Below are 23,904 nucleotides of genomic sequence, written 5' to 3'. Positions count from 1 at the left end.
TTATAAATAGATCGGGCAGAGTATCCAATAACCAAATTTCTAGACCAGGTAAGGGCTAGAATAATGACAGCTAGTTTGACCATGAAGGGTATAAACAAAATTTATTCAAATCAGTTAATTCAGTTATTAATTTTCTTATTAAAATAAACATAAATGGACAATTTTATAAATATATATTAAAATAAGTGAGTTAATATACTATAATCATAAAATAATCGAGTAATTAAAAATAGAGAATAGTTAACTATATTTTAAATAAAATATCAGTCAAAGGGAGATCTAAATCTTAATCTAAATTAAGTAAATTAATTAATTATTTATCAAAGATGTTATATAAATATTAGTTAGTTGTATAAATTAAAAATAGAATAATCTATAAATAGTTAATTCTATTTTAAAATATAAGCTAAAAGGACATATAATTATAAATATATATTAAATAAATAAATTAGTTTCACATTCATAGTCAAAGAGTATTCTGATATAAAAGTATTAGAGAATTACAATATTAATTAATAGATTATTAAGAGTAAAAAATAGTATATTAGTTTTAGATAAAAAATAAAAAAATAAAAATAAAAAAATAAAATAAAATAAAATGTTAATTTTAATTTAAAAGTCAAAGAGCTTGAATATATAAATATTAGAGAATTCAAGTAAAAAAATAAATAAAGAAATAAAAAACAAAACTTAAGGGAGAAAACGACTAGGAGGAGAGGGCTGGACCAGCAACTACTGATCTTCCAGCCATCCTCTCTATTGAGATTGTTCGGCCTTTTTTCAATCTCAAGGGCTTCCCTATTAATTAAAATGCAATTCTCTAATACTTTTATATCAGGATACTCTTTGACTATGAATATGAAACTAATTTAGTTATTTTAATATATATTTATAATTATATGTCCTTTTAGCTTATATTTTAAAATAGAATTAACTATTTATAGATTATTCTATTTTTAACTTATACAACTAACTAATATTTATATAACATCTTTGATAAATAAATAATTTATTTATTTATTTACTTAATTTAGATTAAGATTTAGATCTTCCTTTCACTCATATTTTATTTAAAATATAATTAACTTATATCTATTTAAAATATAGTTAACTATTCTCTATTTTTAATTACTGGATTATTTTATGATTATAGTATATTAAGTCACTTATTTTAATATATATTTATAAAATTGTCCATTTACGTTTATTTTAATAAGAAAATTACCTAGTCTAGAAATTTGGTCATTGGATATTCTCCCCGATCTATTTATAATGCATAGCAAGATCAGCTCATTCAACTTGTCCTAATGATTGGATATTATGCCCGATCTATTTATAATGCATAGCAAGATATGCTCATTCAACTTGTCCTAACGATGAACCAAACTAGTTGGTTCGAAATGCGTCGACAAAAATTTCTCTATGTGATTTTCGCCGAAGATTCTTCTCAAAATATTTAATTCTTATTGATTTTATTAGTTTTGCTTTTATTTGGGAGGATATTGTAATATTTTGGAGTGGTTGGAGTAATATTATGCATTGGATATTATTTATTTGTTTTTGGGGTTGGTGGATTTTTTTTTATTTTGTGATGGATGTGTAATATTATTGTGTTGTTGTTGATGTTAATGGAGTTGGTATCACATGGGTCATTGTAATGTAGAATTTATTTTTATTTACATAATTTGTTTGTGAAAGTGTAGAATTAACTAATGAAAAGAGAATAAATTAAATTAGTGGTTCTCGAAAGTGTTGAGAGAACATATCATTAATTTGATGTGATAGGGTGATGGGTTTTATTGTGCTTTAGGTTTCAAGAGCATAGTGACAGGTTATTTTTATGAGATCCTTGTGTATTAGATAGGTCAATTTTTTACTTTAGAGTGGATGTTTCTAATATTTGCATTAAATGTTTATAATATATTGTGTTGTGGATTTTTATTGTGGATGTTTGTAATATTTTTGGGGTGGATTTTTTTTTATTTTGCAATGGATTGAAATATATCATTTGGATCCTCGTGATACTATGTGGTGGATTTATTTTACTTTGTGGTGGATGCTTGTAAAACTCTCCAATGAATTTTTTTTAACACTATCGTGGATAAGTGAAATTAGTCACAACCTAGGTACATAAGTTCCCTTATCTATTTTCTTCATTTTTTTTTTTCCTTTTTTTATTTTTTTATTTTTTTTTATTTTTTATGAGTATTTTGCCACATATGTGGAAACCTCAACCGAGCAAGGGAGATCAAGCAAATGCACTCTCAAAGGTTTTTATGATCATTTCAAGTCAATGGAAAAAAGGAGAGGAAAAAGAGATAGAATATAAAATATAATTGGTTACAATGATTGAGGCCAAATTCAAACTGTTAGAAAATAAAATATTAGGGTTTGAGACTCAATTAAAAATAATAAAAGATAGGATGTATGATAAACAAAAAAGTAGAAATAATCAATGATTGAAGAAAATTCTGCTTTGAGAAACAAGATTAAAGAGTTAAAAGAATACCAATGGCCCTAAGTACTACAAATAATAAATTAGACATCAAACTGATAAAAAAAGGAAATGAACAAGTTAATTGAGATAGATCACATGCACAATAAAATGGCCTTGAATCTTATAATTGACATTATAGAAGAGCATAAAGATTAAGACACCTTAGAAATAGTAAAAGAACTAAGAAATAAGTCACAAATTGAAATAGCCCCAAGGGATAGCTCAATTGGTCGAGTTCTCGTTGCCAAGTACCTTGCCAATTGAGAGGTCACGAGGTCAAATCTGCTCGACACCCTTGGGGTTAGGCCTGACCAGATAAGACGACATGTAGATCTCTTCGGGTTGATGTGCCCAAATTATTCCCCATGGATGTAATGACCACTCAATTTTTGTGAATCACTATTGAAAAAAAAAATCACAAATTGAAACAAATTATCTCACAGAAGCAAGAAGGTTGGGAAAGATACGCCAAGCATAAATATAGACTGATCCATGTTAGGGTAAGTTGTAGTGACCATAAATTTTCCATATTTTGTAAATCACTAAGCCTAAAAGGGATAAAAATCTTTATAAATGAGGACCTCATCCCAACAGACCAAGCTGAATTAAGTTAGGATGTTCAAAAGGTAAAGGAAGCCAAAAAGGAAAGAAAATGATAGTCATTAGAAATATGAAAGTTATTATTAGGGATAGATACCAAAATGAGAGTAATAAATAGTGATTTGGAACAATCTGGATCTTGTTTTGGAATTGTGTGGATTTCTATAGAGTAAAGCTCCTTAAGTTGGATCTCGAGTAAATTGCTATTATTTTTTTAGATGAAACTTGGGAGCATGATGAGTCTAAGGTCCCTCAAATAGATGGATTCATTTTACAGTCAACTTGGAACAAGAAATTCTTTCGTAATGGAATTAGAGTAATAGCTTGTTATATAAAAAAGAGTTTCTCTCTTAACACTTGGCTTCATAAGATAAACCCCATCAATTAGTACATTTGGATCGAAATTTTTAACATGATTGCTAAAAGGACTTATATTACAATTTATTATTTCACATCTATACACTCTATCTTTAATAAGAAAAATAATCTAGATAAGAATTGTCCTTATAATACGTTAGAATATGATATTCAGTCTAAGAAATGAAGGTAATATCCTCTTGTTAGGAGACTTTAATGCTAGAACAACATCTAACCGTGTTATTCTTCTAAGTAATGATTCAAACCCTAATCCTATATGGCTAGATGAGGACCTTTATTTAAGAAAAACTATGAAGGCCTAACTAAAAATGTATTTGGTCCCAAGTTATTCAAACTCAGTAATGCTTAAGACCTTATAATTTGCAATGGTGTAATCATGTGGCGAAACTCCAACAAGATGATTTGTATTCATGGGCTTGGAAGTAGTGTTGTAGATTATGTCATATCTGATACTCTTGTTTCCAACCAAATTGTAAAATTTGACCACTTAAATGACCATGAGTTTGTAATTGCCTCCTCCCACACTTACCCAAGTTCACGAGTCCACTGGGGTAAATATGTGATGAGGAGTTACTATGATATGAATCAACCTCCTAGGTATAGTTAAGGAAGTGAAATAAACAAACCGAAACTTTACTGACCTTCCTCAAGAGTTACAGGAACCCCACAAGCTAAAAAACCACTCTTGGTGCCCAAATTTCGAGTTAACTTTATTTTTCAGTGATCTAGAGCCCCAATCACTCTGATGACAAGGCAAGCTAGAGACAATAACCCTCCAGTTGCTCTAATGACCCTGCCTCCCAACGATTGCAGTCTAGATTTCCTAATTCTGAGCCTGTGACCCCAAAATCTAAGCCACCTCTTCAGGGCCTAACTCTCAACCACTTCTTAAAACTTAATGAGAATTTCAAAAATGATAAATGATACTAGGGAAAATCCATTAACAAAAAACTTAGACAAGGACTTGACCTAACCAGGCCTAACCATGACAAACATTTCGTCAAACACATTGTGAACATGCAATCTACAGGTCATAAATGAATATTTGAACATAGGGGTCTCATACTTATCTAAGAATCATCAAGAAGGTATAATGCCCTCTCATAATTGCTACAAAAACATATATTAGTTCATGCATTCAATAACCATTCATTTACCAATCAAAACATGTTAAGAGCCATAACTAGAATTTGCAATAAGTCATGTTTATAACCAACATATAACCAGAATAATAACAATGATAGAACAACCATCAAAGCCACATGATAACAAGCATAAATATTCATAAATTACAAGAGGAAAAGAGCTCTTATTAACATATGTAAATCCAGTGAAGTTAGGGACTTCCACATACCACTTGACCATAGATTGGGTTGAACCAAATCTTTCTTTAGCCAATCACCCCCGCGCCATATTCCAAGCATGAATGTGGGATCTCATAGAATAAACCAACCAAAAACCAAACTAGGGATTCCAGAGGCAAACCACCCCAATCCTCAACTAATGATTCCACATCACAGTCGGGCATCACTAACAATCACCAGATCGGTCTCTCTCCAAGTTGTTCAAGGCTCCAGAGCGTTTGTTCCAACCCGGCTCCAGGACTAGTAACTCAACCCATAGTTGTCGTAGAGCTCCAAAGCATTTGTCCAACCAAGGCTCCAGGACTAGTAACTCAACCCACCAAAGTCTCCAGAGTGTTTGTCTCACCAAGGCTTCCAGGACTAGTAACTCAACCCAATTTGTTCTAGGGCTTCTAGAGCATTTGTCCAACCAACGCTCTAGGAACTAATAACTGAACCCACAACCATAAGGAACATGAGCACCAATCATAAAATAAATGGAAATACCCACAACACTATGGTTATCCATGAAATGGAAAGGCTAGGAAAAACCATTGTCAATCCAAGCAATCCTCCATGCTAATGATAGATCATAACCAAATAACCACATGTATATACCATGCATTCCAAAACTAGCAACGAAATCATACATGCAACTCAGTACCTGCAAAGAAAACCCATTGTAGTTGTTGATCTTGTTGTCCCCTTGTGCCTTTTTGCTTTTCCTTTGCCTTCTTTCTCCAAATCCAAAGCATGCCAAAATCCTACAAGAGTGCTCCAAGAAAACTCTAAGTGTACAAGAGTATGAGAGAGAGAGAGAGAATAGAATATAGCTCCAAGCTAAAACTGAAAAAAGGTTGTGAACTGATCCTCAAAAGCCTTTTTATCATTGAGGCCTCTATTTTCTTCATTTTCCTCCATTTTTCCTACAATTTTCCTCACATGCAATTATGTGACCTTTCACCTTCCTTTTCTCCTATTTCCCATTATTTTCATAAATAAATGCCAATGAATGCCACTTTTCCTTTGTCATTGTCTTAGCCAATTTCCATATCCATTTATTAATCACAAGTGATCCCCACAACTATGTTTTTCCCCAAAATTTAGCTTGGAATACGTGTCCCAGGACCTTGGTCTTATTTTTCTTTTATTAACTTATTACATGGATTTTTAACTAGGGTTGTTACAGAACCCTCCCCCTTTGGGGGAAACCATCCTCAGTGTTCAATGACACTTACAAACCAACAAACACATGCTACCTATGGAGCTTTATAACATATCTCGATATAAGATTTACATCATATCCATCTACTAAAATGTAACCAACATATCATGAACACCATACCGGTTATTGGAGATTTATAACATAGCTCGATAAGGTATTTACATACATATACATATATAGACAACCAAAATACACATCAAACAATATACCAAAAGAAATCTACTCAATCGACGAATAGAGAAGGATACATAGCTTGCATCTGATTAACCATCTCCCATGTAGCTTCATTGGGCCCAAAGTGCTTCCACTGCACTTTAACTTACTTGATTTCTCGATTCCGGAGCATGAGCATATTTCGTTGTAAAATGCATTGAGGTTCCAACTAGAATTCTCCTTTTGGTTCCACCTGCAATACAAACTAGTCAATCACATGATCAACATCTTTCACATACTTCTTAAGTAATGACACGTGGAAAACATCATGGACTTTCATTGTCGGAGGCAATGCAAGTCAGTCGGCTACTATTTCAATCATCTCAAGAATCTTAAAAGGCCCATAATATCGAGATGTCAGCTTGGCACATGATCCAATCCTCACGGAGCTCTTCTTGGGCTTAATGTGCAAGTACACCGGTTCCCCAACCTGAAACTCCTTAAACACCCTGTGTTGATCTGCATAACTCTTTTGCATGCCTTGTGCTACCTTTAAATTTTTCTTGATTATCTGCATTTCCTGTTCCATCTCTGCCAACATGTCCAGTCCAATCAATACCTTGTTCGCTAGACCACTCCAACTGAGAGAAGTATTACAACTCTTCCCATAAATTGCCTCAAACAAAATCATCTTGAAATATTCATGATACCTATTGTTATATGTAAACTCCACTAGTGGAATATACTCTTCCCACTTTCATTGTTGATGCATAACATACATTCTCAACATGTCCTCAAGAATCCTGTTGACCCTCTTTGTATGCCCATCTATCTATGGATGATAAGTTGTACTGAAGGCCAAATTTGTCCCCAAACCTACAAATAACTCTTTTGAAAACCTGGAAGTGAACTTGGCATCTCTATCTGACACAATCTTCTTCGGAACACCATGCAACCTCATTATATATCTGATGAATACCTATGCTACTTCACTAGATGAATTCATAGACTTTATTGGAATGAAGTTGCTACTTTTTTCATCTTGTCAACCATAACCATAATACAATCATGATGTCTAGAGGTCCTCGAAAAACCTGTAATGAAGTCCACAGAAATGACATCCCATTTCCACTCTAGGATCAGAATTACTTGTACTAATCCACTTGGATGCTTGCACTATGCTTTTACCTACTCACAATCTAACCATCTTGCCACAAACTCAACCACATCTTTCTTCAAGTTCATCCAATAGTATAATTTCTTCACAGCTATTAATGTCTTCTAATATACCAGGTGACCTAAATACGTCTTAGCATGAAATTCCCTCCAGATAAGCTTCTTGAGTTCAGTGTTCTCCAACACATAGACCTTGTCCCTAAATGTCATCAAACTATTTGTCGTAAGATGATAATCCACATCTTGTTCACTTTTACCTTGGTGTTGTAACATGTGCCTAAGTTCCTTGTACTTGTCATCCTGTTATCATGCCTGCAAGATCCGATCATGTAAATTTGTCCCATATGAGCTCATAGTTTTTATGTGATTTACATGTACTCTCCTGCTAAGAGCATCTATAACCTTGTTCTCTTTACCCTTTATGTACCTGATCTCAAAGTCAAACTCACTGATCGTAGCCAACCACCTAGCTTGCCTAACATTCATGTTAAGTTGGTAAAATAAGTACCTCAATCCATTGTGATCACTCATTAAGATGAACCTCCTCCCAGAAGATAGTGTCTCTACATCTTTAATGCATGGATGATCACTGCCAACTCAATATCATACGTCACATAATTATGCTCCTGCTCATTCAGTTTCCTTGATTCATAGCACACTACCTATCCTTCTTACATCATAACCCCACCAAGTCCTTGCTTGCAAGCATCTGTACACACCACGAACTCTTTATCTGGATCTACAATCTTGAGAAATGGAGCATTTGACAACAATTACTTCAACTTCTAAAAAATTGTTTCACATTCCTCTGTCCATTCAAATTTATTTCCTTTTCTCTGCAATGATGTAATAGGATAAGAAATTCATGAGAAGTACCTTATGAATTGCCTATAGTAACCTGTTATTCTCATGAATGATATGACCTCATCCACGTTCCTAGGACATTCCCACTCCATGATATCTATTATATTTTCTAGTTCCACTACTATGCCTTCCTTAGAAACCACATGCCCCAAATAATGAACCTATGTCTAAAAGAAGTTACGTTTACTAAGCTTGGCATACAACATATGCTCTCTTAGCAATTTTAGCATTGTTGCTTGATGTTCTGCATGCTCTTCATCATTCTTATAATATATCAATATGGCATCAATGAATACAATCGCAAAATTGTCTAGATAGGGATGCAACACACTATTCATCAACACACATGAAAGTAGCTAGACCATTAGTCAAACCAAATGGAACCACGTCAAACTCATAATGCCCATATTTGGTCCGGAAAGCAGTATTGTACATGTCCTTTTATTTTATGTGTACTTGATGGTATCTTGATATCAAATTGATCTTTGAGAACACTAATGGCCCCTATAACTGGTCAAACAAATCATCAATCATCAGAAACAAATACCTGTTCTTAATTGTCACCTTGTTCAATTGCCTATAGTCAATGCATAAATTGAGAGTACCATCCTACTTCTTCACAAACAACATTGGTGCACCCCAAGGTGACACACCTGGCCTAATGTATCCCTTTTCCAACATTTCGTTCAAATTCAACTCAATTCTACTAACTTTGGAGTTCTCATCCTGTAAGGTTCCTTTGATGTTGGTCTTGCTCATAGTACCAACTCAATAGAAAATTCCAGTTCCCTGTGAGGCGGAAACTCTAAAATACATGCAGGAAACACATCGTGAAACTTTTGTAAAATCGGGCTCCTCTTGAAGACCTTTACATCCTCAACATCCTTATCTTTATCACTGGAAATATGCACTGCAAACAAAACACACCATTTCATGCGATTATGCTTTGCCTGCATAGTTGTAACCATTATAACTGACGTCACCTTCTTCTTACCCTGCAATATTCTTTGTTCTCCATTTTCATCCAAGCTCTCAATATCATTTTCATAAAAATCCACCTTAGTCCTGTGAAGATACAACTAATCCATACCCAACAACATATTGTATAATCCCAACGGAAGCACATTTATATGCATTGATGTAGACATATCATTCAACTCAAAGGCTCTTACCCAATGATGAACTCTTTTCTTAGTACGTGTAGCCAACCGCACTAACCAAGAATTTGCATGCACTTCTTTTTTCAAACTACACTTATCCACCAAGTCAAGATTAACATAACTATAATTATATCTAGGGTCAATAAAAATAGAAACAAATTGATCACAAAGCTTACCATCCATCTCGATAATAGATTCCTAGTGATTTGCCTGCCTATTATCCAATGTTGCATAAATCAAAGGCATACTTTGTCTAACATCCCCAACCGTATGTGCCTCCTAAGAATTGTAAATTTGTGGTATCCCACCCTGATGTTGTGGACAATCTCTCCTACGATGCCCCTTGTCACAAGTCCAACACTGTAAAGGATTCCTACCATCACCCTTGTTCTGCTCCTCAGACTGGAATCCTTGCCCTCTATCAGATGCATTGAACTTCTTGTGCAGCATTGCATTGTCTTTGTTATATGTTTCATGTAGGCTTCCTCGCTTCTTATCCCATTTTCCTTTAGTCTTGTCATTACCTTTCCAATCATGTTTAGATTCAGTCTTGCACTTCAATTTTTGATAGCAGTGTTTCAACTTTCTCATGGATTACTCCAATGATTGAGGCCCATCAAAATCAATCTTGTCTTTGAACGCTACGAGCAACCCACTCATGAATCTCTGAATATTTTCTTTCTCCTCCTTCAATTAAGGCACATATATCAACAACTTCAAGGATCTGCTGGTATACTACTCATCGGTCATAGATCCCATATTCAACTCGTAGAATTCCTTCACCCTATCATCATAGTATCTCTGAGATAGATACTTCTTCCTGAAAAGTCTTTCAAACTCACTCCAAGTCAACTCCTCTTACCAATTGCCTTTGACATTCTCCCCATACTCGGCCATGGGGGCTTCACTCAATGAACCTTTGACATATCGTCTGTGTTCGTGGCATACTAAACAATACCCTTAATTTGACTGCATATTGGAAAATACCTCTAAAAATCACATTATTTAACCCCCTACCAATACGAACCCAATATACCTTCCCAATTTAAAAAACCCCTACTTTCACTAGATATTGTAGGTTTCCATTTTTCATTAACATTTTTTATACTCTTTTATATTTTTTCATTAACTTTGAGCTCCATTTTTTCTAACTGTCAATATAAAAACTCTTTACCCTATATTATATGCTCCTATATTATGTCATTTTTTCTCAATATATATCCCCCAATATGAACACATGTGGTATGGTATTTCTCCCCCAATTAAGCCCTCGTGTACTCGAAAAAAATTTCACAACCTTCTACCCTGTGCAATTGAATTAGTTGCATTGGTTTCCATATAGTATGTCAACAATTTTCACTCATTTCTATGGTGACCATCTATCTGGCAGAAAGTACGCCATACTTTCTCCTGCTTCTCCTTTCCCTTAGTCAAATCTTGTAGTTGAAGAGTCAACGCAACCAGTTGTGACTGTACTTGCACCATGCCATTGTTCACTCCACTCCCTGCTAGAGAAGCTTCTAGCTTTAATGCAAGCTCTAATATGTGAAAGTAAACCAGCAATAAACCACTCTTTAACTGTGCATCTGGAATCTCGATTGTCAACCTATTTTTTGAGATCTTGAACCATTAGTCAAAATACCATACAAATTCACTTGAATCCTGCTTAATCTCATTTAGTTTGTTCAAACATTAATATTCAAACTTTGACTTCTAAAACTCCCTTATCAAAGCTTGCTTAATATCATTTAACATCATATTGTCTAGTTAGGGTCACGCTCTTAAAATTCGTATACCATGTTAATGCATGAACTTTGAAGGTAGCTTCCAACTGTGCAATCTTTGTTGCCTTATCTTGAACTTGCTTTATTGTCCAAACGGCCTCACAAACAAATAAGTGTTGTTTTGGATCCTCATTCCCAGCACCATGGAACATAGGCATCCTCACTTCTACACCCACCATCGTACTTTGCATAGTACTCGCCGATGAAGTACTTCCAGTCATACCCACTGCACCACTAGAGAACTGTGCACTTATCTGCGTGCTAGACTAAACCTGAGTACCTTGCAACTCTCCACCTACTACTTGACCAACCCCATTGCTACTAGTACATCCACCCCCTTGACTATGACTACCTTCTACAGTATTTGTTACAGTGTGTTAAGTACCTACCTCTATATTTGTGGAATCACGTGAGGTCGTGGGTTCGACAACAAGCATGATATGACTCGGTTGTCCAGGGTTTGGAAACTCAGTGATGCATGGACTGGGATGCTCTTCTTCCTTTGTTTTAGTGCACGGGGTACCAAACTACCTTCTCTCGTAACGTTGGTCACTTGTGCTACTCCTCGTCCTCCAGTGGCCTTTTATCTCCCCTCTCCCTGGGCTTCTCCTTACAACAAGCATTGAAGTTGACCTACCTCCTCCTACACCACTCCATCAGAACCTCCATCCACTCCTCAATATTCCAATGTCTTCTACTTCCATCCTACCTCTTCGCTCTCGCGTCTTAGTCTCGTACCTACCTTCAATCTCCACTACATTCTCCTTACTATTCTTCCATCTCCCCTTTGTTTAGACTACCCCTTGGTTCTCCCCCACTTTCCCCTTGTGCACGAGTGGTTTAGCCGCACATTGCTATTGGACTCCAAGAGCAAAACTTAGTGGTAGTGACCGTATGGATATCCCTCGCGGTCCTTTCAAGAATTTCATTTGCATTACACTATATCATATCGCTGTTTTTATTGAAAATTCAACAATATATCCTTCCAACAAACTCTCAAACCAAAAATCTATAGCATGTGAAATTTTATTACTTACCACTTGCAACTGACATACCTCCTTTGGAGTCCATTGTCTTGGTCCATCATGTCGACAGGTCAGATTATTATCCTTCAGCCATTTAACCCACTTTGTCAAAATATTTGGGAATTATCCAAAGAAAAATTCATGAAGTTAAGTAAACACATATTTTTGTAGCCATTTCTCCATGCTCAGTCTCCTACCTCTAATTTCTTTTGCTACAAACTCATGCTCCTTCCACTTAAGATGTTAAGTAATTTCTTCCTTGGCAGTATTCCATGGTTTCCACATCTCTATCACAAAATAATCCCATCGTACAATGATCTCGGTCCCAACAATGGAACCATTTGTTGGTACGTGGGATTCAAACATAATTGGAATTTGTTGCTAAGTTCGGCAACAAACTTTCTCAGCACCAACCCTCTTAGCATCACCCACAACATGGATGAAGTCTAACTCGAGGTGCTATGGGGGACTGTTGGAACCAAGTATCCGCAATCAGATGGGATTACTATGGTTTTGTGACACTATGACTTCGTCTTACCATGTGGGGTTCCCGACACCTAAAAAACAAACACTTAACAGTCATTCTATGATTATGTGTTATGCAGGACTTTACGATTCTACACTAACTAAGTAGTATGTTGTCCATTACCCACAACAGTATTATGGCTGAAGCATCTCATTTCTCTCAATAGCTTTTTCGACACTAACAGAGTAGCTCACCATTAAACAAATATATGATTAACATGATAAAACTATAACAATGTTATCAAGTCCCTCATCTATACAAGATATTAAGAAACAGTGGTTCAACATTATATCATTAAACAACGAATACATAGAAAGTAATAACAACAACATAACACATTTATACACCAACATATATGGGGCAATCCAATGTTCTTTTAATTACTTCTTCATAAGGCAAACAAGCATAGTGTGCTACAATATAAGTCACTAAAATATGGCTCACCATCCTTAACAATATTTACCCATGGGACAATACAACAACCTTTACAATGCAAAAACACCATAAATTCTACTACGGACTATTTTCTCTACACATAGGTTTCTCAGCAACTATAGACACACAGAAATAACATCTAGGATTCTGACTATTGTAACAAAATACATGGTCTCAGTAGCTCTTCATTCTCCTCTTCCTAACCCTTGAACTATCTCGTATAAGTCTCCTAGTCACTAAAATATGGCTCACCATCCTTAACAATATTTACCCATGGGACAATACAACAACCTTTACAATGCAAAAACACCATAAAATCTATTGCGGACTATTTTCTCTACACATAGGTTGCTCAACAGCTCTAGACACACACAACTAACATATAGGATTCTGATTATTGTAACAAAATGCATGGTATCAATAGCTCTTCATTCTCCTCTTGCTAACGCTTGAACTATCTCGGATAAGTCTCCTTATTTTTCTCCTCTACCTTCTTGATCCTCCTCGGCCTGACTCTTCTCCATTTCAGTGGTTCTTCCACGTTTGTTAACTAATTTGATATTCTCTAAAAGCTTCTCTCTAGTTCTCCCATGCCTTTTAATCGTCTAGTGAAGCCTGCTGAAAATATCTTCTACCGACTCATCACCACTCTGCCAGCTTCTTTCCTTCTGCAAATATCTCCAGATTCTTCTGCCATGACAACCTTACTCTCCTTTGCCAATCATCCCAAAATCTGAACTACCATATTTATTTGCACGTTTCCTTACCTTGACGGCGTAGTCTTCTTTATGTGGTGCCTCCATGCACCACATCTCTCCTTCTTGTGCCAATCTTACTACTACGTGTTGGATAATTTTCTATCATGCCAATCCCTTATGTGCATTCCCATACACTAACACTCTAAATCAACCTCCAACAGTGGGAAGCAGAAGTTCATGGCATTGAGTTTTGTGGAAGCAGAGTATATAGCAGCAAGCATGATGACATGCGAGGCCATTTGGCTTTGGAATTTGTTAGTAGCCTTGTTTTTCTATAACATGGAGATGACAGTGATACAGTGGGACAATCATAGTTGCATCAGGATATCTGAGAATATAGTGTTTCATGATAGGTCGAAGCATATAGACATCATATATCATTTCATCAAGGATTGCGTGCAGCGCGAGACAATTTAGCTACAATATGTACCTACATATTATCGGGTAGAAGACATCCTGATGAAGGCCTTGAGGAAGACGAGATTCATATTCTTCAGAGATCAGTTGGGTGTTATGCATAACACCTTCCTCGCTAACAAGGAGTGTTAATTTTTGTAGTTCAGACAAATGTTCTAGTTTGAGGATGGGTCAATGAGGCTAAGAGCACAAGAGAATTAATTATCTCCAAGCCTAGTTTATTTTTATAAGGGAAAGTGTATTAATTATATTACTAACCATTTTTTAATTATTTTCTTAAGTGTAACTTAAGAAAACAAGTTAATTAATCAGTATTAATTGAGGCAAGTCAATTTCTCTCTAGTGACTTCTAGAAAAGTGTTTGATGGAGTCAAGATGATCTTAGCCATTGATCGAGATTAGATGATTACTAATGATTTCCATATGAGGGATTATAAGAGAAAATCAATGGGCATCTTGGAGACACACAGATAGCAAATGAGCAAGGGCACAATGATAGCATGGGTTGACACCAGTGACGATTTTAGCAATGATTGAGGAGAGATTTTCCAAAGAGATTTCTTCAAAGTGATTTCTAGTTTCTTAAAGATAGAAGGAGGTCAAATTATTTTTGTAGAGGGACAATTTTCTCTAGTGGTGCGAATTACCAAAAGGAGGTCGATTTACTAAAGACATGACAAATTTTATAGAGAGGTTAATTTGCAAAAGGAAATTTGTGTTTTCCAATGGAGATTGATTATCTAGTGGAGGTAGAAATATTTCTCCAGGGGTGTGAGTTGTCAACGAAGGCTGATTTTTCTCTAGGTCACATGTGTGGGCCAATTCAGTGCCATATAGGAGGCCCAGATTGATTATAAGGGGCCCAATTGCTTCCAGGTGGTCGAATTAGCTTGTAGAAGTTAAGAAAATAATTTCCATTGCATTATCAATTTGCAACAAACAATTTATGCAGTTTTCAATTACATATTTGTTGAAGAATAAGAAAACCCTCATTTGCATAACTGGTTTTCCCCACCTTGGGGTTTTTCCAGGGACAATTTGTCCAAAAATATTAGTGTTTATTTTGTGTGTATTGTTTTCTCGGTTCCTATGGTTTATTAATTGGTGAATATTGTAGTAGTGTTTTTATGCAGTATTTATGGTAAATTAATTTACTGGGAAAAATAATATGTAAAAGGATAGGTGAATAATTACCAGTTAATTGCAACATAACTTTTCACACTTTCTCTCCCCTAGTTATCAATGTCACTTTCCTATTCTCTACCCCTCTCCCCCCCCCCCTCTCACTCACTCGCTCTCTCTCCCCCCACTTACCTCACTCTTATGCCCTCTCTCTCCCTCCCCTTTGCTCTTTATCACTCTCTCACCCCTCTATCCCCCATTCTCTTGCCCCTCCCTATCTATCTCTCTTTACCCATATATCCCCCATATAACTCTCTCTCCCCCTCTCTCTCCCCCCCTCCCTATTTCTCTTTTCCCTCCCTCTCTCTCCATCCCCCCTCTCTCTTTATCTCAGTTCCACTCTCTCTCTCTTCCAACTCTCTCTCTCCCCTTCTCTCTCTCCCCATCTTTCTCTTCCCTTTATCACTTTGAGTCTCCCTACGTCTCTCCCCCCCATTTACCACTCTCTCTCCTTCTAAAGAAGAAGGGAAACATTAAGAAAGAGAAAGAGTGTGAGAGAGGTGGGGATGAAGAGAGATTGAGAGGTATGTAGGTATCAAGAAGGATATAATTGTAGAGGCTAGAGAGAGAAAGAAGGGGGAGAGAGAAGGGAGGGAGAGAGAGAAAGAGAGAGGTATATAATGAGAGAGAGTGTGTGTGATGGGGAGAGAGAGAGGGGTGGGAGGTTTAGAGAGATGGGGAAGGGTGTGAGAGGAAGGAAGGGGGAGAGAGAAAGGGAGGAAGGTAGAGAAAGGGAGGGAAGGAGAAAGGGGAAGATGAAGAAGGAGAGAGGCATAGAGAGAGATGAAGAGGGAGAGAGTGAGAAAGCACGTGAGAGAAAGGGACAGAGGAGGGAAGAGACAAAAAGAGAAGGTGGGAGAGAGAGGGAGTATGGATGGAGGAGGGGGGTGGTAGTGAAGGAAGGACAATGGGAGGGAGGGAGGGAGAAATATAAAGAAAGGGAGTGAGGGAGAGGAAGATTTAGTGAGAGGGGGATAGAGGAGGGAGAAGAGAGGGGAGGGGTAGATAAGGAAAGAGTGAGAGGGAGATAGGTAGCAGAGGGATAGAGAGAGGAGGGAGAGAGATTGGGAGAGAGAGATGGAGGATATCATAAACCTATTGTTGGAGGTGATGGATCTATTCTACAAATTTGGTCACTTTATCTACCTCACCTTCAGCATGGGAAGACTTTATTGGTGCAATGAGAAGTGCTACATCAATCATGGATAATGTTTAGAACCCCAAGCACAACTGAAAAGGATTGTGGCAAATAGTGCTATGAAGGGTTATGTTATAGCTATGTTTAACATATGGGAGGCTTTCATCCCATTTACATGGATGCTTGGGGTTGTACATGTGAAAAATATGCATAATCATCCTATTGGCCACTTTTGTTTGTCCATTTGTTTAGGGATGAAAGGTGTTTGAGTTGGTCAGCTTGATGTCCATTAGGTTGGACCAAAAGGGACTAAGGAACCAACTATCCTTATCTAACATAATGGTATGAGGTGGCCCAAAATGAACCCAAACATGCTCAAAGAACAATTTAGCAATGGATTCGGCTATGATACTCTTCTTGCATGGTGCAAAAATGACCATCTTAGAGAATTGATTGACAACCACAAACACAGTCATTACCATGCCTGGTGGAGGGAAAACCTAACATGTAATCCATGGATACTGGCTCTTAGGGCTTGTCTGGGGTATGTAGAGGAGTGTATAACCCCTACTTCTTGATGGATGGTTTAGTAATGGCTCAAGAAGTGTGTGATTTGATTACCAATGGACATCTTGTTGAAGGTTTGGCCAGTAGAAATCAAGGAAAAATTTAGGGGCTAAATTTAGTAAATAGTTTAATTTTGCATGTTTATTTCCCTAAAAAAGATTCGTTAATTTCCATTTATTCTAAAACATATTCACCCAAATTTTATAGGATAAAACTATTTTACCTTAAAATTCACTAAAAAACTATAGGGAGTAAATGAAATCATTAGAAATTTGAATATTTTTACAAAAATATCGCCAAATTTTTATAGTTTGTATATTATGGACTAATAAGATTCAATCATATTTCTAAACTTTAAGATAAATTTAAATCCTTAAAATTTTCCTTGGTAGATACTTCTAAAGTAATGTTATTTTATTCTTGACTCTAAAGTGCTATGCCACCTAAGTGTAATGTGATTCCCAAATTAACTTGGCATCCTCACATGAAGCAACACAAGGGTTCCGTAGGTAGCACAAGAGCTCATCCTAGAGGTGGAAATATGGAACTTGTTTACTTGTGATCAACGTCTGGTATGTAGCAGCAAAGTCAGAGTCACTATTGTATAATTGTGGCCACCAAAAGATACCATGCCTACAAGAGTTAAGTTTAGTGGTTAGCACTGCAATTGGGCACCAACTGAGGTAGCATGCAACATGGTTGATGATGCCCTTCTTGTACTTGATGTTCAAGTGGAATTGTTGTAGGTATGCAGACCATTTCGAATGGCAGACCTTATGTAACTTTCCTTGTTGTGATCAGTGTGGATGACCATCTCCTTCCCTAGAATATAATGCTTCCATTTTCAGCATACATGCACGATGGAGTACATGTCCTTGTCATATGTGGGGTATCTCCTGAAAATATTATAGTTTTTCACTATACTATGCCACAAGATGTCCTTACTGAGTTAGGATTGCAACAATATCATATTCAAAGGCATCTAACTCAATCTTAAATGGCTATTGCAAGTCTAGTAGGGTGAGAATTGGTGCATATCAAAGGCAATGTTTTAGATCCTTTAATGCTTTTTGTTGTGATTTAGAGTAGGAAAACTTTGGTTTAGCTCCACCCTGGGTCACTTGACTTAAGGGCCAAGTGATATGGAAGAACCCCAATATGAACCTTAGGTATAAGTTAGCAAGGGCCAAGAAGCTACAAAGCTCTATTAGGGTCATCAGGGCTAGCCAATCCTGGATGAGTTGGATATTGGCTAGGTCCAAACGCATCCCATGTTCATCCACAACATACCCCAAATAATAAATTCATTTCATGCAAAGTGAGAATTTCTACAGATTAGCATACAACTTGTGTTATCGCATGGTTCTCAGGACCTGTTGAATGTGTTGCAAATGTTCTCCCAGGTTTTGCTAAAGATGAGGATGTCATCCATATATACAACCACAAAGGAGTTTTTGAGTGAGAACAGGATATAATCCATCATCCTAATGAAGGTTTTCGAAGCATTAGTCAAGCCAAAGGGCATGACCAACCACTCAAAAAGGCCTTCTTTAGATTTGAAGACTATTTTTCATACATTGGTTTACTCAATTAGAACCTGGTGGTAGCCTGACTTCATATCAATCTTACTAAAGAACTTGGCACCCTTAAGTCGATATAGAAGATCATAAATCATGGGAATCAGGTATCTATTCTTGACAATGATTTTGTTTAGGGCTCTATAATCAATAAGAAGTCTCCATGACATAATTAGGCTCTCACAAGGTAAGGATCTTAGTCAAATGTGTCCCCTTTGAATGAGCTTATTAATCTAACATTTTATTTCCTCATTCTCCAAGAGAGAGCATCTATATGTTGGGCCATTAGGTAAAAGAGCGCTAGGTATGAAATCAATTGAGTGTTTGACCTTGTAATGTAGATGCACTCCCATGGGTGAAGTGAATATATCTTTGTATGCCTCTACAATATTTTCCACCTACTTATATTCTATAGAGAACCCTTGTATTGAGGCCATGGTGCTCGTAGTGACCTTCCTTTCACCTTTTGATCAAACCATGAAGAGGACAAACTTTTCAATTTGAGAGATTACCTTCTAGCACTATTTTGTTGAGATCATTGAAATTGAAATAGTCAGAACTACCTCTAGTACCTTGGATAGTTACCCCTTGCATAATAATGACACTGTGGATGGGACTCATGAAAAGAATGATGTTTCCACATATTAGGTTGTCATAAAAGAACATAAAAAACTTCAAGTGGGGCAACATCATACAATAACTCATCTTCGAATGGCTTGATGCCATAGGATAGGTGGCATTGTTGGTTGACATGGATGTCTCGTCCATGGCTCAACCAACCAATGGTGTATGGTTATGGGTGTCGCATTGTCAATTGTTTCAATCTCTTAATGACCTCAAATGAGATAAGGTTCTTGTGGATCCCACTATCAGCAATGAAATGTATTATGATCCCCATCACCCACATTTGTGAATGGAAGAGGTGCTACCCTTCCTTAATCTCCTCTAACTCTTCTAGCTGTACCTTTGTGGTCATGGTGGTAGAATTGGGTTCTACGTTAATGATATGCTTTCCTTTATTATGTTCTAAATCAAAATTTGAGCCAAAGTATGCTTCTTTTTCTTTAATATTAGCCAATAATGATTGCTTCATGTGGCATTCATTAATGTTATTCCGGGGAATTTTATGGAAATTACACCACTTTCCAATGTCTTTCTTTGTTTTCCCATCACCTTGTAGGTTTTAACCCCGTACAGAAATCACTTGCATACGAATTCTAGAACGCAGAAAATAAACAATGTGAGAGAATAACACATAAAACACATATACACAGAGATTTTCCCCTGGATCCCAAAACTAGGACTACCAGCTTGTTTTTTCATTATGTTCCTTTCAATGTTACAATACATATTTATACATGTTGAACCATCCAATACCATGGACCGAAAACCATCGCGTCTAAAACCATGTGCGTAAAACATGCACAAAACGATAGGTAGGTCCGCCCAACCTAATATAGGGTCCAAAACCAAATTTTTTCGGGGCACTGCCAGGGACCCCATAGAGTGGGGTTACCTTCACCCATTAAACCCCCTGTGACCCCCCCCCCCCACTATGCAACGAAAGGGGGGCTCTGCCCCCCTTCTAACCCCTCGGTTAACTACATGGGCTAGTCGTGGAAAGAATATAACACAACCCAACATTATCCCACTTGTTGTTTTCTTTCCACAGGGGGCCACAAGAGAGATTACTCATTTATCCAGCCATACAGCGCCCATTGTTTCTCTACACCAAGAGAACTTCTCAAAGCTCACAGATTTTGTCAATGCATCTGCAGTATTCTTCAAAGTGTCCACCTTTACTAGCAACACCTTTTGTCTTCTATCATATCCCTCACAAAGTGATATTGAACATCAATGTGCTTTGTCTTTGAATGATATGCAGGGTTCTTTGCCAAGAATATTGCACTTTGGCTATCACAGTATATCCTTATAGCTCCCTGTACTAACCCCATACTTGAACACAATCTCTGCAACCAAAGCGATTCCTTGCTTGCATGAGTGGTTGCCATGTATTCTGCCTCTGTAGTCGATAGTGCAACTACAGATTGTTTCTTACTCATCCAACTGACTGCACCTCCAAATAGGTTAAACACATACCCACTTGTAGATCTTCTCTGATCCAAATCTCCAGCCCAGTCTGCATCAACAAAGCCATGAATATCCAACACTCTGTCCAATCCTGGTCTTCATTGGTAGCACAAACCATAATCACTAGTGCCACGCAAATACCTAAAAACCTGCTTCACTGCTATCCAATGGTCCTTCCCTAGTTTTGACATAAACCTGCTCAATACTTCCACTGCATGTGCAATGTCTAGTCTAGTACAGACCATCGCATACATCAGGCTACCGACTGCACTTGCATATGGAACATGGGACATGTCCTCTTCCTCTTCTTGTGTCTTGGGACATTGTTTAGCAGATAACCTTACACCTACAGGAATAGGAACCTTCACCGGTTTACTATCCTAAATATTAAATCTCTACAATATTGTCTCGACATACTTCCTTTGGTTTAACTAGAGCTTCCTCTTTGTTCGATCTCTTTTAATTTCCATGCCCAAAATATAGTTTGCAACACCAAGATCATTCATTTTGAATTTGGAGGACAAATGGGTCTTCAAATCCTGGATAATTCTTTGTCATTTCCAACCAGCAGCATATCATTCACATACAAGACCAAATATATAACACGGTTGTTTAGTCAATTTAGTGTTATCTAAATTGCTAGTATTTATTGTCAACCCGGGGCTCGTAAGCTGATGAAGTGAAGGTGTACTATATGTACTTAAGTATCCTCTTAGAGTTTTTCTTATCGTTGGGGGGTGTTGTTTCGGTTTAATTATGTTCCTAGATGGAATGAGAATTTATACACAAGTGAGTGATGGTGTGTGTGTAGAGTGAATTCTAAATGAGTGGAAGTGTGTGTTGAGTGATTTCTAACTATTTGCTTGAAAGGAAATGCTTGGAATGAATTAATGAAATTGAAATGACTTGAAATAAACTTGAAAGCAAATGACCACTACCAATGGCACTAGACACCGTTCAAGTTGCTGCTAATAAAAGGAAAAAGAGAGTCACTTTTAAAACCCAAGAATGAAGATTATCTCTCCCTAACTCAATGCCTCAAAGCACATGTACTGTGTAAAGCACGGAAAGAAAGTAGCTTAAGTGGAATTATAAAAGTGAGAAAAATATGCTTGAAAGACTAATGATAATAATTTGCTATTCCTAATACTCTACTTCAGCCATATGTACTATGGGAAGCATGATTAGAAAGTAGTGAGGAAATAGTCTAGGAAACACTTTAAAATCAAAACTTTTACTTTAAAGACTAGTGGTAATGATTTACTCTTTCTAACTCAATACTTCAAAGCACATGTACTGTGTAAAGTAAGGAAAGAAAGTAGCTTAAGAACAGTCCAAAAAGCACCCAAACAAGCTGCAAGTTAGTGATATTTTGATCTTAAAAGATAGTAGTTTATGATGAAGATCATTCATGTATGTTAACAGCTCTTTGAGAAATAAGATTAAAAACTAACTATAAAGACAAAGGCAGCACTTGAATTGTCAACTTCAAATACCATTAGCTGTAAAGCAAACACAACACATATGAAAATAAATCCCGGGCTAAAAGAAACCTGCAAAGAAATAACACTGATCAGCTGAAAATAAAGGAAAACAAGTAAATAAAACTATACATGCTTAAGGAAACAAATGAGAAAATAATGAAATGCTGCACATGAAATACTTTACAAAGGCTGAGATGAGCAGGGGCCCTCTGTTCATTCAGCCACAAGAGAACTCAAAGATCTGGAAACTTCAAAACAGTGCTATATTGATTTCTCCATTTGCAAAAAGTTTACAGACAGAGTGCTGGAATAGCACTAGAAAACAGAGTTCACAAATGCTTCTAAATTCAACACAAGTGCCGCAAAATACAACTAATCCAAAAGTTCTTTGAGCGTACGCAGACGCATCAATTTATAGGAGCTTCTAAGTTATCCTACGCGTACAACTATTTAACAGAAAAACAATAAAACAGTATGCGTATTAATGGTCCTTGGACACATCACGGTTGCGTGGACGAGTTTGGTGGTTCCTGTCATCATAGATAATAAATCCCTGTTGGATTGCGTCCCCTGCCGTCTTTAGAACCTGGACAAATCACCATTGGAGATGACGTGACCAAATAGCTTTCAAACACCGTTAAACCACTTTGAGTTGACCGTGGTTAAACCAGCTTTGACCATGGATGAAAGTGACGTGGAAGGTTGGAACAATAGGATAGGAACCTCGACCACACTGATACCTGAGTGCCCATGTGGCCCATCTAGCAAACCGACACGTGGATCATAGTATTTAACAAAAAGGCTGCAGGATCTTCAGATAGCTGCGGGATCATCAGATAGCTGCGGGATTCCTGCAAGTAAGTCAAAAACTAAACAAATAGTCATCCATTAGCAAAACTTGCTTGATCATGCTTATTGACACTGAATGTAATGATCTGAGAGGTTTTATGGTGGAAATGAGGCAAAAGTGAAGGAAAGATAAGGAAAAGTGGAGGAAAATGGTAGACAAATGGGTGTAAAATAGAGGTTCTACATACCCCCACTCCGAGGGTATTGCATGTCCTCATGCAATGAAAACACAATTCAGTCCATCTGCTGGGATGCCTCAGCTAGGACATCCAACCTCCTTCTCTTCCTTTGTGTAGAAACATTAACCTTTGGCCTCTTGAACATGCATCTGAATTTCAAATTAATTAAGGCTCTGTTCAGCCTTCTGCATCTCTTCTTGAGTCTGTTATGTTTCTTCTGCCACATGCTCATGTGAAGATAGGTATTATCTTGGATTGCCTTGGCAATATCAGCTTGCTGCTTCATTTCTTCATTTCTCTGTTTAATGTGACGGTTCAGCACTTCCAGTTCATAGATTTCTTGTCTAAGTGAATCTATTTGCTGTTCATGAGGTATGACATTACTTGGGCCAGCAGTGTTTTGCTCCAATGTCTCATAATAGTTGTACACCTCTTGTTGAACTGGGTCAACAATTGGTGACCTCCTTGGACTATATTCATGCTCAATTTCAGTTGT

The sequence above is a fragment of the Pinus tabuliformis genome, chromosome 5_1 (genome assembly GCF_031772625.1).
Source record: "Pinus tabuliformis cultivar Carrire ecotype Pingquan chromosome 5_1, CPIR1, whole genome shotgun sequence".
Taxonomy (NCBI): Eukaryota; Viridiplantae; Streptophyta; class Pinopsida; order Pinales; family Pinaceae; genus Pinus; species Pinus tabuliformis.
This window is presented reverse-complemented; position numbering follows the sequence as displayed.